Source organism: Agrilus planipennis, unplaced genomic scaffold (genome assembly GCF_000699045.2).
Source record: "Agrilus planipennis isolate EAB-ADULT unplaced genomic scaffold, Apla_2.0 scaffold105, whole genome shotgun sequence".
NCBI classification, from domain to species: Eukaryota; Metazoa; Arthropoda; class Insecta; order Coleoptera; family Buprestidae; genus Agrilus; species Agrilus planipennis.
The window spans coordinates 112,422-128,374 of NW_020438878.1; the positions used below are offsets into that span (position 1 = coordinate 112,422).

Consider the following 15,953-nt stretch of genomic DNA (forward strand, 5'->3'; position numbering starts at 1 on the left):
CTGTCTTATCTGACTTCCTAGATATCTAAAATCAGCCACTTCTTCTAATTACATATAACTTAATATTAAATATTTTTGTCAATTGGTTTCAATTAAAAAACAGAAAAATTATTATTTTCCGTAACGTGTAAATTATAAATTTTTTAACCCAATTAAAACAAATACACATGCTTTTCATCATACAGTTGCATAATTGTATTCAGTGAAAATGTTACGTTTCCAGTAACTATAACATGTTACTGTATTTTTTGTATTTTTTTCTATTTTTTTTGGCCATATTTTAGTGTTTTGATCCCTTAGTAGAAAAATAAGAGAAATTGGCCTGAAAGTTAATGCGTTAAATCTTTATCGCAAAGGTTATCAAACTCAGCTATGACAATGGATGAGTGAGGGGTTCTTAAGTAAGTTACGACGGTTTCTATTAGTCTAAGATTACATTATGTTTATGTTGAGCAAAGGTCCACATTATCGAATTACGTTGGTGACGTAATAGTCGGCACGTCACAAAGTTTAATAGGGTAAACTGTGAATTAATTATTTTTTTGTTTTTGAAAAATAATGTGAAATGCGAAATTGAACATTGAGAAGTTGGGTAAAATATATTCGTCAATTACTCATACGAATATTCAGAACTGTGATGATCCAATTTTTATACGAAAGAACAGGAAAAGAGTTCATGGTGATCTGAATTCTATATGGGCATTTCAACCTAACCTAACCTAACCTTACTAATGACATCAAAGTGAGCGCTACTGCAGAAAATTGTCATCAATTGTAACGTTCAATAATGCTTGACACTCCATGTAATAAACAAATAAACTAGGAAAGAAACTCACCCTAATTAACACAAAACTTGTTCATTCTCCACACTAGAAGTGGATGAAGAACAATTTTTGTGGTATTTAGGGTTGCTATCTCTTTTAGCTTATTTATTCCATTGTCAGGGTTTCCATTTTCTGCATTTACTCCATGTAGTACATCTTTTAAAGAAAGTACGTATAGTCTTATGACGCCCACTTTAGTCACGCAGGTATGAGCCGTGTGACTAATCATCCCGCACTCTTTTTTTATGAATGAGAATACCGAGATCTTAAATTTTATACTCATATGGTGACTACATGCACCTGGCCTGCTAGGTGGTATGTATAGATGTAATACGTTTAATTAATGTCACCAACAGACCAGGGTTAAACACGTGTAAATTAGTTAAATATATGTATACACATAAACAGAGCTATAAGGCCTGAAACAGAGCCTTTAATTAAACAGATTTGGAGACAATAACTACAACTTCATAATAGCATATTACCTACAAACATGGAAAGTCACGTGATAGAATAGAATCGGAAATTTCGGTTATCTAGTCGAGCATGTTACGTAATGTTAATTAACTTATGATTAGAAAACCCATTATACAATAAAAACTATAGCTATAATCATTTATATTACGTAACTAGTTGAAAATATTGGTGGTTATCAGAATTATTACGTTGACCTTATAGATTCTTTTAAGTATATTTCTTAGAGGTAATACAAACCAATATATAATAATAATGAGTACTTCGTTCAATATGTATTACTACACAAATTTACAAATGTATTTTAAACTCATGTAATATGTAAGTTCGCTTAGGACTCGTTCTGAAAACGTATGACGAGTATTTATTTAATAATTGCTACTTGTCTACTTGAAAATTTGTGGATTCCAAAAATGCTACTATTTCTATATAATTTTTAAGACAACGTTTTTAAAACACCTATAGAAATTGTTACGTCTGTCTTGCCTGTTTAAAAGAATTAATAAACCTAGGATCAAACGAGTTTTGACAAGCTTTTCCATTTTCAATGGAGTTTCTAACTCATATATGTCTCGTACTGCCAACATATTACACTTTCCAAACAATTTAACTTTCTCTACTATTTCAAGCCAATGTTTTCATAATATCTGTAGCGACTCTAACGTTTGTCGTATTGCTTCACTTTGGATATGCTTTTAGCTTACCCCTAGCTCATTCTGAAAACATATCGAAAGTATGCCTAAAACAAATTCAGCCTAACTTTAACCTTTCTACGCATGAAAAGTTATTATTTGTTTATTATTTTTTTCACAATTTCTACCTTCATTTATCATTTTCGGGATAATATGTTTTTAAAATATTAATAGCGACTGTCGCATGTGTTGTTAAAGATATAATAATCTACTTCCAATGCCAAGCAAGGTTTGACACAATGTTTTTATTACCACTATATTTATATGCATATATAGCAGCATGTTTTCTGTTTCAAACTACCCTTGTTTGTTTATAATTCTGTCGCAATTTGCGACTGAATTCTTTATATGTTGTTTTATTATTTCGGAAAGAAATTCGTTCGGACAGTTGTGATACTGTTCCAAAAGCGCTCATAACGATGGTCCAGGTCAAGCGATAATTACTAGTCCGAATCAATATATAACTGCAGGAATGCATTTCATAAATTGAGCCAAAGCGACAGGTATTTACAGATTACATTTACAACCCATCATCGAGCATACGACTACTGCATTAAACGAATGACTGTTACAGATACTTTTCCCATCTGCTTTGATTTTATATTTGGCTTTAGATTTAGGTATTAAAGGACCTCGTTACGTACAAAGTGACTTTATTTGCGAGAGGACTCTATCAATAGATGGGAAAACGATTCGCAATGCCTTTATTGTTCGGACATTATAGTAAAAGAGTAGTACAACGTTTTCTGGGATGTTTGTAAGTTGAATGAGTTTATCTAACATTTAATTCGAAATGTTTTTAAATTAAGGAAGGTCGCATAATTTTGAATACTGAAGAACAAACCCCAGCTCAAAACCCCAACGCCAAAACACGACACTGTAGTTGTCGGAAGCACTTTTCGGTACCTTCTTCAGGGACTAAAGTGAACTAGAACAATCCCTGAAGAAGGTAACCTTGTTACCGAAAAGTGCTTCGGACAACTACAGTGTTGTGTTTTGTCGTTGGGGTTTAGAGCTATTCTGTTTGTTCTACAACAACCGCCAAAGTTTTTCCAATCTTCATATTTGAGTACTGAAGAAAGTACAATCTATACTAATGTTATAACAAGTTTAAAGTTTGTATGTTTCAATGTAGAAACTACTCAGCCGATTTCAAAAATTCTTCTACTAATATTTAGAATTGATCTGAAGGGTGGATATACGCTGTATTTTATTCCGTTAAAATAAGAGGGCTTTTGATAGATTCCAATTTACTAAGGCGTAATCTTCAGAGAATCTCCAACTGAGGATGAGTCTTTGAGTATCGAAACGCGTTTTAGTTTTCTATACGTTTTGTGGGGTTTTAGGGTTTTAAGTGTTTATTTAATTACGTTCTACAGCACTCATTGTTAATTATATTTTGTGTATCATTGCGATAGATACAGGTTTATTGAAAAGAGATAGGTATAGGCCGAATTGTGCCTTTGTTTCTTTCTAGAGAGTGATCACTGTGAGGGTAAGGCTTAATTCTTAATGTCTATAGTTAGGAAGATCAAAATTGACAATTTCCGGAATAAATTATCTGTGAGAATGGATGTAGCTACTTTCTTGTTTCCACTTGTGACTGCACACGTTTGTTGCGCCTTGAAGACGTCTCTTTTAAGTTAGAAAATACATCATGAGTAGTACAGACAACGTGAAAAGAGATAATCGAATGATAGTAAACGGTGCAGCGGTTAGAGGTTGTTTAGGTACGCTAAAGATCAGGGTCGGCTTTATAACTGTCTGGTTCGAATTAAATAAATAAATACATAAATTCCTGAGAATGCTGAACATTCTTTAAAGTCTGACATGAAACATGCTCAAATTCTACTTGTCTGCATCTATTTCTATTACACATTAATTAGTGTAATATTATTCCTTTTTCGTTATTAGTGTCCGCTGCAATTCCTACCTGGCATCTCTTTTCCACGTTTACGATATTCCCTATAATGTCTGTCGTGAGTAAAAGTACACGTTCTGTCAGTAACCGCTCTAGTCTAGTAAGCAAGTTGAAAGAAGAAAATAAATGGGACAGTTTTATTGCGGACTATGTCAATTTTGAATGTCCCAACTATACGAAGGCGGTTCAATAAGTACCCGTGTTTGAAGACAGAGGACGTTCCTGAGGAAAATTGGTGTTGTCATCGTGTGCTGTCATCTATCAAACCACGCCAAAACGAATTTCAGACTGATTGATAGGTTAGTTTGGATTTGGCAGCCATTCGTCTGAGACGTGTTTCGTTATTTTCGCTAAGATGGAAAAAGAGCAGTATCGTTCGGTAACTCGCTTTTTGTTTTTGGATGGGAAAAAATGCGAGGAGATGAAAACAAAGTTGGATACTGTTTATGGAGACATTTCGCCATCTACGACCACAGTTAGATATTGCTTCAACGAATTTAAACGTGGGCAAAGATCCGTTTTTGATAGGAGCGACCAGGAAGCCTGGCAAACGTTGTTACCNGAACAGCTATCCTGATACACTTTTCTTATTGGTCACAACAGCACATCAATATACAATTGATTTTATCGTCTTCCGTCTTTATCGTCTTTTTCAGGACTTTCCGTCTTTTGTACGTCTTTCGTCTTCTACGCGTCTTTCGTCTTTCTCGCGTCTTTCCTCTTTTATTTTTACTCTTTTTGTTCGTCTGACCTCGATGGCTACTTATTTGCAACTACTCTTCCCCCGCGGTGTTCACCTTCGTTCACATTGGTAAATCCCCTATAATCTGGGACTTGCAAAAACAATTCGAATGAATCAGGAGCGGACAAACTGCAGAAACTCGCTATCGTATTATTAGGATAAATATAACTGTTATAACTTAACGGAAAGAAAAATAAAACAAAAACCCACATGTATTTTGGGTAATGAATAGAGGAAGTTTTTCTATCCAATTCATTTTTTATTGTATGACTTTATGGATATGGATTGGAAGTTAATTTAAAATAAAAATTTTCGTTATTTAATTATTGACGACTGGAAAGCTTTCGTAAGCTAAACGTTCGATGTGTCAGAGAACAACGAATTAGCGTCAATTTACGTTTCTAATTAAAGGTAATAATTGACAGATTTGCGACTTGTAATTGGAATGGCTATAGCGATTTTAGTTGAAGGCAAACAGCAGTTTGAAAGGGTGTGTTTACGTGGAGAGAATACCGCCAAAGTAACATTACCGTCTCTACGGCTCGGCTCCAATTATCACGTGAAGCTAAATTGCACTAAAACGATAATGGTTCTAAATCGAGAGCAATCTGCCGATTTTCTCATCAATATACCATCTAATCTGTACTTTGTCCTAAAATATTGATATTACCATTAGGTTACTACAAATGGAAACGGTCGATAACGTTTGTTCTGCAGCTTTTATGGTGATAAGCAGAAATAATCTCTGTCTTGCCTTGTCATGGTGTTGCACATTTATCGAGAGAAAGATTAAAACCAAGACATCTATGCCAGCACGACCAAGACCAAATGAACAAGACTAAGAGTAACACTTATTATTAAAGTTCTCGCAAAAATTCCCACCTAAATTCTAAGGCAATTACAAAATACAATAAAATAATTCAATGAAAACTTTAGGTAAACATAAATTAACCAGCTGATTGTAAGAAATCCTAACAGCTCCTTTGTATAACAGAAATAATTAAGAATAGTATGACGATATTAGCAATATACAGTGTACTCCAAAAGTTCTATTTTTATAAAACTGGACACTTGTATTTAGCATGTCTATAATGTACTGAGATGTGAATGAGATGCACCAAGGGGTGTTCCAAAAATTAACCAATTTCGTCGATTAAAAACAAATGAGAAAACCAAAGAAATCAAAATTTCGCAACCGTAAGACTTGATTTTAATTTTTCTAAACTATTACGATAAGTATTGCAAAAACAGGGGTAGTTCTTGTAAGAACAACACCCCGAACTAAGATTAAATGTGCTAGACCAAGACAACAGGTAATGCATATAAGCATGATATAGTCTTGGTCAACACTAACAAAAATAAAATGGAAACGGTATTGACAAAATAGTATTGTATGACAATGAATAAAAGTAATACAAAAATAAGCAAGGGAAGAAAAAGTAAGAGAAAGGGCGAATATACAGATAAGAGACGAAAAATTAAAGGAAGTGGTTGATTGTAGATATATCTGGAAAGTCAAATAAGTCAGGACGGAAGGAGATAAGGGATATAAAGCAGAGGATAGCGCAGGGTGGTATCGCCTTTAATAAAAAGAAGTCACTTCTATGCTCACGAACGGTTGATTAAGAAATTCGAAAGAGATTGTTAAAAGTGTTGTTTGGAGCACGGCACTGTACGGGTGCGAAACATGGACTGTAGGCGCTGCGCTGCGGAAAAGAAAAGGTTAGAAGCGTTCGAAATGTGCTGTTATAGGCGGATGATGAGGATATCGTGGGTAGAAAAGGTTAGAAATGAAGAGGTATTAGAAAAAATAGGAGAACAGAGGACTCTATGGAAGTCGATAAGAAAAAGGAGAGATAGATTAGTAGGACATCTCCTCAGGCATGAAGGTCTAGTCAGAGACATATTACAGGCAGAAACAGGATATAGGTGGGGCAGAGGTAGATCTAGATTAGATTTCTGTTCGCAAATAGTTAAAGATGTGGGATGTTCTAGTTTTAGTAAAATGCGAAGATTAGCTCAGGATAAGAAGGAATGGAGGTGCGTGTCTAACCACTCTTAGGACTGATGACCTTATGATAATGAACACTAACAATAAGTCTGTTTGATAATTACGGCACGTGAATATTGTGATCACAGACCAGAAAAGAAATTAATATTTATAAGATTAATACAGTCAAATCGCAATATTTTGAACTACGCAAAATAGAAACCCCTTGTAGAGTGATAATTATTAATTATGTTACACGTCCGTACAAAGTGAACAGAATAAACCTCTATTCATAAAAACGAATGTCCATTAACCAATGGCCGTAAGAATCGATTGTTGGCCGTTGCTGTTGCACAAAGGGGTATGATATAAAAGTTTAGACCGATGCTTAGCCTTTCGGTAAGATTCCAGGTTTATCTACCCTGGCCCATGTTTTCCTGCGGTTTCTTTGGATTGTTTAAGCAAATTCTGGGGCAGCAAAAATACTCCACAGATATTCTTCCATACCTCTTCCGCCTTCATTTCGTTCGACTCATCCTTCATACTTCAACCCACACCCTATATCCCACGACTCCTAAAAGGAGACTGAAGAGAGCCATGCGATTTACCCTTCGGCGTAAATATTGCCTTCCCAAATAAAAATCCAAATTTTTTTTCATTGCTTTTGCGCCATCGCTTTCAGTCCCCAATATATATGTTTAGCACTTATCTAGACAAACAAGCTGTTGATAGTGGTTATATTATCTGCGTTTTATAAATCCTGAACCGTTAAGTATATAATTTAATTAGATATACGCTTTGAACATAGTAATCTAATGGCAGAAGTGAGTGAGTGAGGTCGACTTTATTGTCGATTGCTCCAATAATTGTAAAAAATTAAGTCATTATGCAAAAAATCTAAGAAACAAAAAAATTCCGATGTTTTTTCAATATAACACGTTTATGTTTTATGGGTTTCTTAATAGTCATTTAATTATTTAATAAGCACGTATTATTGTTTTATATCTTTAAAAAAGTGTGTTACATTCTTACGGAGTATATGTTTGTGTATTTTGTTAACTGTTGATGTTTATTGATGATTGATTGATTGATGATGATATTGTGAACAATTGTTCTTTTTTAGACTTACACTTTCGCGATTTTACAGTATTAACTTCGATGTTACAAAATTTATAAAGTCAAAGGGGCGTATGAGATTAAATAAATACCTCCTGAAATTAAATTATCGATCTAGCAACTTTTCGTTGACTTTAATTCGATTCTTTCAAGCTTTTATGGTAATTGAGAAGCTTTAAGAAGTCAAAATAAACCGAGAAAACGTTTCTTAATCAATGCTTCAACGTTAACACCAGCTGTTGAAGGTTCTCTTAGCAAAGTAGGAACCCTCGTAGTTTATTCATCTGTTAGTATACCTATCAAAATAAAATTTGATATGCGGACGTAGAATGATGTACCAAAAGCACAAATAATGACATTTTTGGAAGAATAATCTTTTGGACCAGTACTTCCAACACGTTCAATTCAATTGAAATTATTTCAAATATACTGTAGTAACTAAAGTCCGAGTGATTAGGTTACAACTGCCATAGTGCATCAAACTGCTTTGTCTTCTTAACCTATTCTCGTCTACCTTAAGATTTAGTTGATGCCGGCCCGGCTTACGTTACGTCTATTTTGTTGGAAAAATAAAATATTAGCTATTCATTTTAAAGCATGCTCGAACTTATACTGCATACGTATTAATCAATGAAAACTAATTTTTAACTAACACATATTGCAACTATATTAAGTCGATATAAGTCACTATATAAACACTACCTTTTTTATTTAGTTAGAGTCGACGATTTATTGGATTTTTCCCTTTCTTGAGCGTTTCTCGAAAACTAGAACATTTTGTGAACAGTCTAACAGAGGTCTTTGTTTGCCCCCTCCTGCTTCCGATTCTAATATGTCTATAACAAACCCTTCTCGTTCCAAAGCGATTTTTACCATCCTATCTCCCTTTTTTCTTATTCACTCCATAACGATTTCTACTCTTTTTAATACCTCCTCATTTCTAACCCCTTTTACCCATAATAGTATATGCTTCTACTTTTTTCTTTACCGTTGCGCCCATCGTTCAGATTTTTCACAGAGCCACGCTTCACCTATTTCAAATTTCTAAATTAACCGTCCGCGATTAATCCAAATATTTGTGGTTTAAGAACATGATATGGTAAAATGTCCTAAGCCGAAATATGCACGAAGGAAAACATATCGCATTCATATCTTACACTTCATGAACTTTTAAAAGTGTTGAGGGCAAGTTCAGTATCATGAATTGCCATTGCGCATGTTCCATGAGATTCTAAACTACCGATACTCAAGAATTATCTTATTGGTAGAAATCGATATGTATCTATTCCTACTCTTTAGGTGTATCAAACTATTATTTATCTAGAAATTGAAATTCATATTCCGATGTTGTATATGTTGTATAGGTATCTGCAATACAAAATTATTTCACGATCAGACAATTTCATTGACATTTCCCATAAAATTGTACAGAACGTACTGTCCTTCTGAGTATATGGTATCGTTCAAAATAAAAATAAACTCGTTCGTCGTCGTGTTGCTTTTGCGAAACTAGACACGTTTCTGGTATCATCTTCTCAGAAATGTAACTTACACAAAAACTGTGTTTTATGCATATTACATGCAACATATATCGATCCCATGTAAACGTACATACGTCTCCTTGGATTATGTAATTTCTAAACGCATATATAGATATGCATATTGTTAAAATGAAATAAGTGAACGAAAAGAAATTGTAATACACGCTCTCGATTTAGTTAGATTATCTTTTTTAATGCCAATCGTTATTGTTACCATACAATTATTTAGAGAATTTAAAATTACTGGTAAAAATCAACAGAGATAGAAATTCTATTTGATAAGTGTAGAAGTATTAGCTTGTAGTTTAAGGTAAACCTTTGATTTGACCTATATCCTGGTTTAAAATCAAAAAAATATGTAAAAGGGTATCGACAGCAATGATTTAATGAGATATACATTGTAAGAAGGTTATTTGAAGCAAATTATCAAAGAATATTGTTAATAGTAAATGTAATACTTAAAAGCATAACGAAATAAAAACACTCAACAAATCAAGAAAGGCAGATATAAGAAGCGTTCTTTGTCTACTCTTAGTAATTGAACGTCTAAAACTTAAATTAGCATAGACATGAAAACAATATAAAAAGAGGCAAATAAAATACGTTTTCAAAAGAATGCAGAAAGCAAATAGAAAAATTTTGCTGAACGAAAATACAATGAGGAAATTGAGAGAGGAATTGCATGACAACCATCCAAAGCGCCGGAAAATTGTCACTCGTGAACACGAAGGAGAAAGCAGGAATGTGAGAACGGATTTTATAATTGAAAAAAGGAAAGAGAGACAAATTTTAGGCGTAAGAAATGTATGTATACCAGAATATATATAACAAAAGGAAAATTAAAGAAGTCAAGAGCAAAAGCAAGGTTTAGAATAAGGAACAAATAAAAACCAATTTGAATATGTGACAATGAAGAAAAATCTGTACTGCACATAACGATACTGTGTGGTGAAGCAAGCTCAGGATTAGCGAAGAAGTATTAATAGAAGGTAAGCGAAATGGGTTAAAATCCACGAAAAAAACCTTTAATAATTTTTTTGATTTTTATGAAGTGAATAACGAACTCTTTCATCAGTTCACAATTTATTGAAAAACTCTATGTTCATTTCACTTTATTGGGAATCTTCTGTACTATTACATACTATATACTATAACGTACAAGGCGTAACCCTAGACAAAAGAATTCAGTCTCTCTCCAGTCTCTCAGAGTCTTTCAGCGTCTATGAGAGCGTCTTTCACAGTCTCTCAGTTATTGCTTAGGTGTTTTTAAGGATCATTCACAGTATGAGAGACTCGAACGATGAAATTGTTAATTCAGAGATTCGAGTCTTTCACAGAGAGACTGAATGAATAAAACTGAAAAATTGACAGACTCGAGTCTCTCGTAGAAAGACTGGAATCTCTGAAATACGTTGAACTTATAAAATTTTAACCATGTCTATCGAGACACCACTTATTGAGAGATTCAAGTCTCTCGTTCAGATACTGGATACGAAATAAGGATCTCTCTATGAGCGACTTAAGTCTCTCGTCTAGAGACGCTAAACAGTTTTTTTGATAGTCTCTCGACAGTCTCTCTCATCGACACCAGAAAGACTCGATGAGAGACGGAGACTCGAATCTCGCTTTCAGAGACTCTGAGAGAATGAACATTTTTATATCGGGAATGTACACAAGTTCTTCATATAAATTGTGAAGAATTCAGCATTCTTTTGTTGTAGTAAAACCGCTATTTTCAACATGTGTAACTTTATCTTAAGTCAAACTTTGTTAAAAGTACGACATATTATTTTCTGTATCTTAATAAGGGTTCGCGAATTTGCGTTACCTTGTAACAAAGTACCTTAATAACGCTGCCCTAGTCTATAAAACCTTTTAGCACTTACGTAAATTTGTTAGACACGCGTTTAGATTGCGAAGTTACTGCTTGAATATTAACTTGAAGTTAGTAGCTCGATAATGTATAATATAGTGGAATACATACATGTATGAATAGTGCCCTCTAATGACGGTAAATTCATAAGTTGCGAGGGAGTTATCTCAAGGTACTGGGATCCGTCAAATAGACATACATCACCCAGCGGCAAAACTGTTAACTTGAATAGGGGTCTTTACATGGGAACGTTGGCATTTTGAGATTTAGTGTTTAAATTACTCACAATTAGTTAAGACAGTTCATGTTTAAAATGGCTTTTGTAAGTTTTTTTCGAATAAAATAATTCGAAGTGGTCTGTATTCTGTCGAAACTGCCATACGCGGATCGCGATTTCGATCTCTTTGGACATCATCAGCGCGTCGCAGACAGCCTTGGCAGAACACAGACTAATTTTTACCTGCTCTTTTAACAGCGCGTTTTGTGGTATTATATAAAACGCGCTGTTAAGACAGCAGGTAAAAATTGGTGTGTGTTGTTGCGCTGATGAGATCCAAAAAAATCGAAATCGCGCTCCGCGTCTGGCAGTTTCGAGAGAATACAGACCACTTCGAATTATTTTATTCGATTATGGTAACGCGCCTATCACGTTGAGGTTAGCTACGCCGGGATTCGTTTCAACAATTAAATATCCATATATTTAAATAGACCTTGATAAAGCATACGTAATCCTAAAATATAGCATTGTACTACAGATGGCGTTTACCGCGCCATTTGTGGTATTTTATAAGTTTTTTCGGTTAGACTTATTTATATTAAGACGTAAATATTGTGTCGCATGCTGTCTAGTTTATTTTTACTAAGGTCGAGGTGGTCAATAAAAATCAATTGTGATTGTTTCTGCCAAAGGGCGTAGTCCAGTAGTTAAACTACTGCCGCAGGATAAAGATTCTATATAGTAGATTCACTCCTTCGATCTGCATAAAATATCCATATTTTTTGCAGGTCATCATAAATTAACTTTATGTGCCTTGAACAGTTATATGTAGTTCAATAGCTTTACCGAAATGTTTAGATACAACCGAGCGGCATGACCTAGAGGTTTAGACCATTGCTTAGTATTCGGGAGGACGCCGGTTTGATTCCGGGTCCGCCGGTCCAAGTTTTTCTGTGGTTTCCTTAGATTACTTAGGTAAATGCTGGGGCAGTAATGTTCCACAGATATTTCATTCTCTTCTGTCTTCATCTCGTCCATCTCATCTTTCTCACCCGAACCACCACCCACCCATTCCCACGATTCCCAAAAGGAGGCTGAAGTGGGCCTTCCGCTCTACCTTCCGACGTAGTCAGAAGGGACTGCCCGCTTACCAGCATTACTCGCTCTACACTCTATACAAGCCAGCCTCTGATTAGCGGGAAACTCGTTGGTAGATGGAGTGGTGAAACGTCGACAGCAGAGGGATGTATGGGTGTGGCTGGGAAGTGAATCTGCTGTATGTAATCTTTATATTGTGCTACTGATTAGTAATTTAATAATCATAATCAATCTATTCAATTCCGGTTTCGCCTATTTAAGTCCAAGTTATTCGGTAGGTTTCCTACCACCCTTTCTTAGGGTTATTACCTTATCAGAGTATGAGGGTTTAGTGCCCATATGACGTTGATGCGAAGCTGATGTCACACAGTCAGAAGTGGCCCGGAGTGGTTGATGACTACCTGAGTTTTTAAACCGAAAGTGGGGCGGTACATAGAAGTCTAAACTTATGCTTCCGTCAATTGGTGACGGGAGTGGAGTAGAATCAGGAGATTAGGGGGGTGCACAGCATGGCGCCCAATGCGTTGCATAGTTTCCGATCTTGAACGTGCTAAAGGCTTGCTTAGACCTGAAACTGATAGCTACTCGCCTCGCTAGCTCTCAAGCAACTTAAGTGGCTTCTTAGGTCTAACTGGATTCCAAGAAGTCCTTTTCCATTCTGCTACACTTGTGTCGGATTGATTGCGTTGATAATCTCGCTTGTTCTCGGTCTGATTCCGTTCCATCTGCCCCGATTCAAGTTCCTTTGTGATTTCCTTGGATCATTTAGATAAATGCAGGGGCATTAATATTCCAAAGACAATCTTTATATCTTTTCCGTCTTTATGTCACCTGTCTCTCCCCAGTCACCATCCACCCATCCACATCCATGATTCCCAAAAGAAGGCTGAAGAGTGCCTTCTGTTCTATCATCCGATTTTGTACGACAGTGTGAGTAGAAGGAACCATCTGCAACCACTGCTGGTTTACACTGTGCGTTTTTACCGGAACGCTTCGGCGGGGCCATTTTTTATCGCTACAATACAGACATATCAAAACTGCCTTGATACACAGTTGGTATCTAAAGTACACAGCTTCAATTACTTTTAACAATTTTTAACTTCCCCTGCGGGGCAGAAGCATGGAGTAGACGCTTGTTTGCTGTACAATGCGTTCCGTCGAAACGCTTAGGTGAAAATGCTCGGTGTGGACTAGCACTTAGCAATTGGTGAGACTAAAACATGCATAGTCCTTTCATCATCATCCAATATTATGTAATAGGTTGACTAAGATAATGTTTATAGATACAGGGTGATTGGTTAACAAGAGTAAATCGTTAAATTTGTATTGTGCGTCAAAATACGTAGACAAACATTAATTTCATTATCCCCGCTTGGTGTGGTATGTCTGAGTAAATAAAATTCCCTCTGGTTCTTGGCTGCCAAATAACAAACTTGCTCTGCAATCTTTTAACTCCGAGCTTGAGTAATTATCTGCCGCAATCTAAAGACGCCAGCCATATAAATTATGTACTGAAGACAAGGTCGCTTACCCTATTAAACTTTTATAGTCTACTGTACATTTCTCNGGGGAACTCGTTGATAGATGGAGTGGTGAAGCGTCGGCAGGAAAAGGATGTATGGGTGTGGCTGGGAAGTGAATCTGCTGTATGTAATCTTTATATTGTGCTACTGATTAGCAATTTAATAATCATAATCAATCTATTCAATTCCGGTTTCGCCTATTTAAGTCCAAGTTATTCGGTAGGTTTCCTACCACCCTTTCTTAGGGTCATTACCTTATCAGAGTATGAGGGTTTAGTGCCCATATGACATTGATGCGAAGGTGATGTCGCACAGCCACAACTGGTCCAGAGTGGTTGATAACTACCGGAGTTTTTAGACCGGAAGTGGGACGGTACATAGAAGAGAAGAGCAGAATAAGGAGATTAGGGGACTGCACAGCATGGTGCCCAGTCCATCACATAGACGATCTTAGACGTGCTAAAGGCTTGCATAGACCCGAAACTTATGGCTAGTCGCCTCGCTAGCCCTCAAGCAACTTAAGTGGCTTCTTGGGTCTAACTGGATCCTAAGAAGTTCTTTTCCATCCTGCTACACTTGTGTAGGGTTAACGTGTTGATAATCTCGCTTGTTCTCGGTCCGATTCCGTTCTATCTGCCCCGGTTCAAGTTCCTTTGTGATTTCCTTGGATCATTTAGGTAAATGCAGGGGCACTAATGACAATCTTTTACATATTTTTCGTTTTTATGTCACCTGTCTCTCCCCAATAACTATCCACCCATTCACATCCATGATTCTTAAAAGAAGAGTGCCTTCTGTCATATCATCCGGTTTTGTGCGACAGTATGAGTAGAAGGAACCATCTGCAACCAATGCTGGTTTACCCTGTGCGTTTTTACCGGAACGCTTCGGCGGGGCCATTTTTTATCGCTACAATACAGACATATCAAAACTGCCTTGATACACAGTTGGTATCTAAAGTACACAACTTCAATTACTTTTACGACTTTTTAACTACCCCTGCGGGGCAGAAGCATATAGTAGACGCTTGTTTGCGGTACAATGCGTTCCCTCGAAACGCTTAGGTGAAAACGCTCGGTGTGGACTAGCACTTAGCAATTGGTGAGACTAAAACATGCATAGTCCTTTCATCATCATCCAATATTATGTAATAGGTTGACTAAGATGATGTTTGTAGATACAGGGTGATTGGTTAACAAGAGTAAATCGTTAAATTTGTATTGTGCGTCAAAATACGTAGACAAACATTAATTTCATTATCCCCGCTTGGTGTGGTATGTCTGAGTAAATAAAATTCCCTCTGGTTCTTGGCTGCCAAATAACAAACTTGCTCTGCAATCTTTTAACTCCGAGCTTGAGTAATTATCTGCCGCAATCTCAACGATAAAGACGCCAGCCATATAAATTATGTACTGAAGACAAGGTCGCTTACCCTATTAAACTTTTATAGTCTACTGTACATTTCTCGAATTCAAGAATGGATTATTGTGCTTTCTAATTATTTTTCTTATCGTCGACGAAAAAATAGAATAATGGTTCCTCATTTTGTTTTTTTTTTAAAAAGATAAATATCCATTATTGTTCCGTTCGCCGGTCCGTGTGTACGCTTCTGTAATTTAAAATGTATGAAAGATAAAGCGTTCCTTTTTTTTAATTTTCATAATTTCGTGCCAATTATCAGATGATTACCTTCCCTAGACAAAAATTTTCAGCCTCTCTCCAGTCTCTCAGAGTCTTTCAGCGTCTCTGAGAGCGTCTCTCACAGTCTCTCAGTTATTGTCTAGGTGTTTTTATGGATCTCTCACAGTCTCTGTATGAGAGACTCGAACGATAAAATAGTAATTCAGAGATTCGAGTCTCTCACAGAGAGACTGAATGAATAAAACTGAAATATTGAGAGTCTCTCGTAGAAAGACTGGGATCTCTGAAATATGTTGAACTT

At 36.0% G+C, this 15,953-nt stretch overlaps 1 protein-coding gene and 1 long non-coding RNA gene across 2 annotated transcripts in view; one reads left to right on the forward strand and one right to left on the reverse strand.

The window, feature by feature from the left end:
- Positions 1 to 15,953, reverse strand: part of LOC112906725 — a 141,526-nt gene that overhangs the window by 80,093 nt on the left and 45,480 nt on the right. The window lies entirely within an intron of this gene.
- The window catches only part of LOC108737750 (probable multidrug resistance-associated protein lethal(2)03659), a 122,059-nt gene that overhangs the window by 19,592 nt on the left and 86,514 nt on the right, over positions 1 to 15,953 (forward strand). The window lies entirely within an intron of this gene.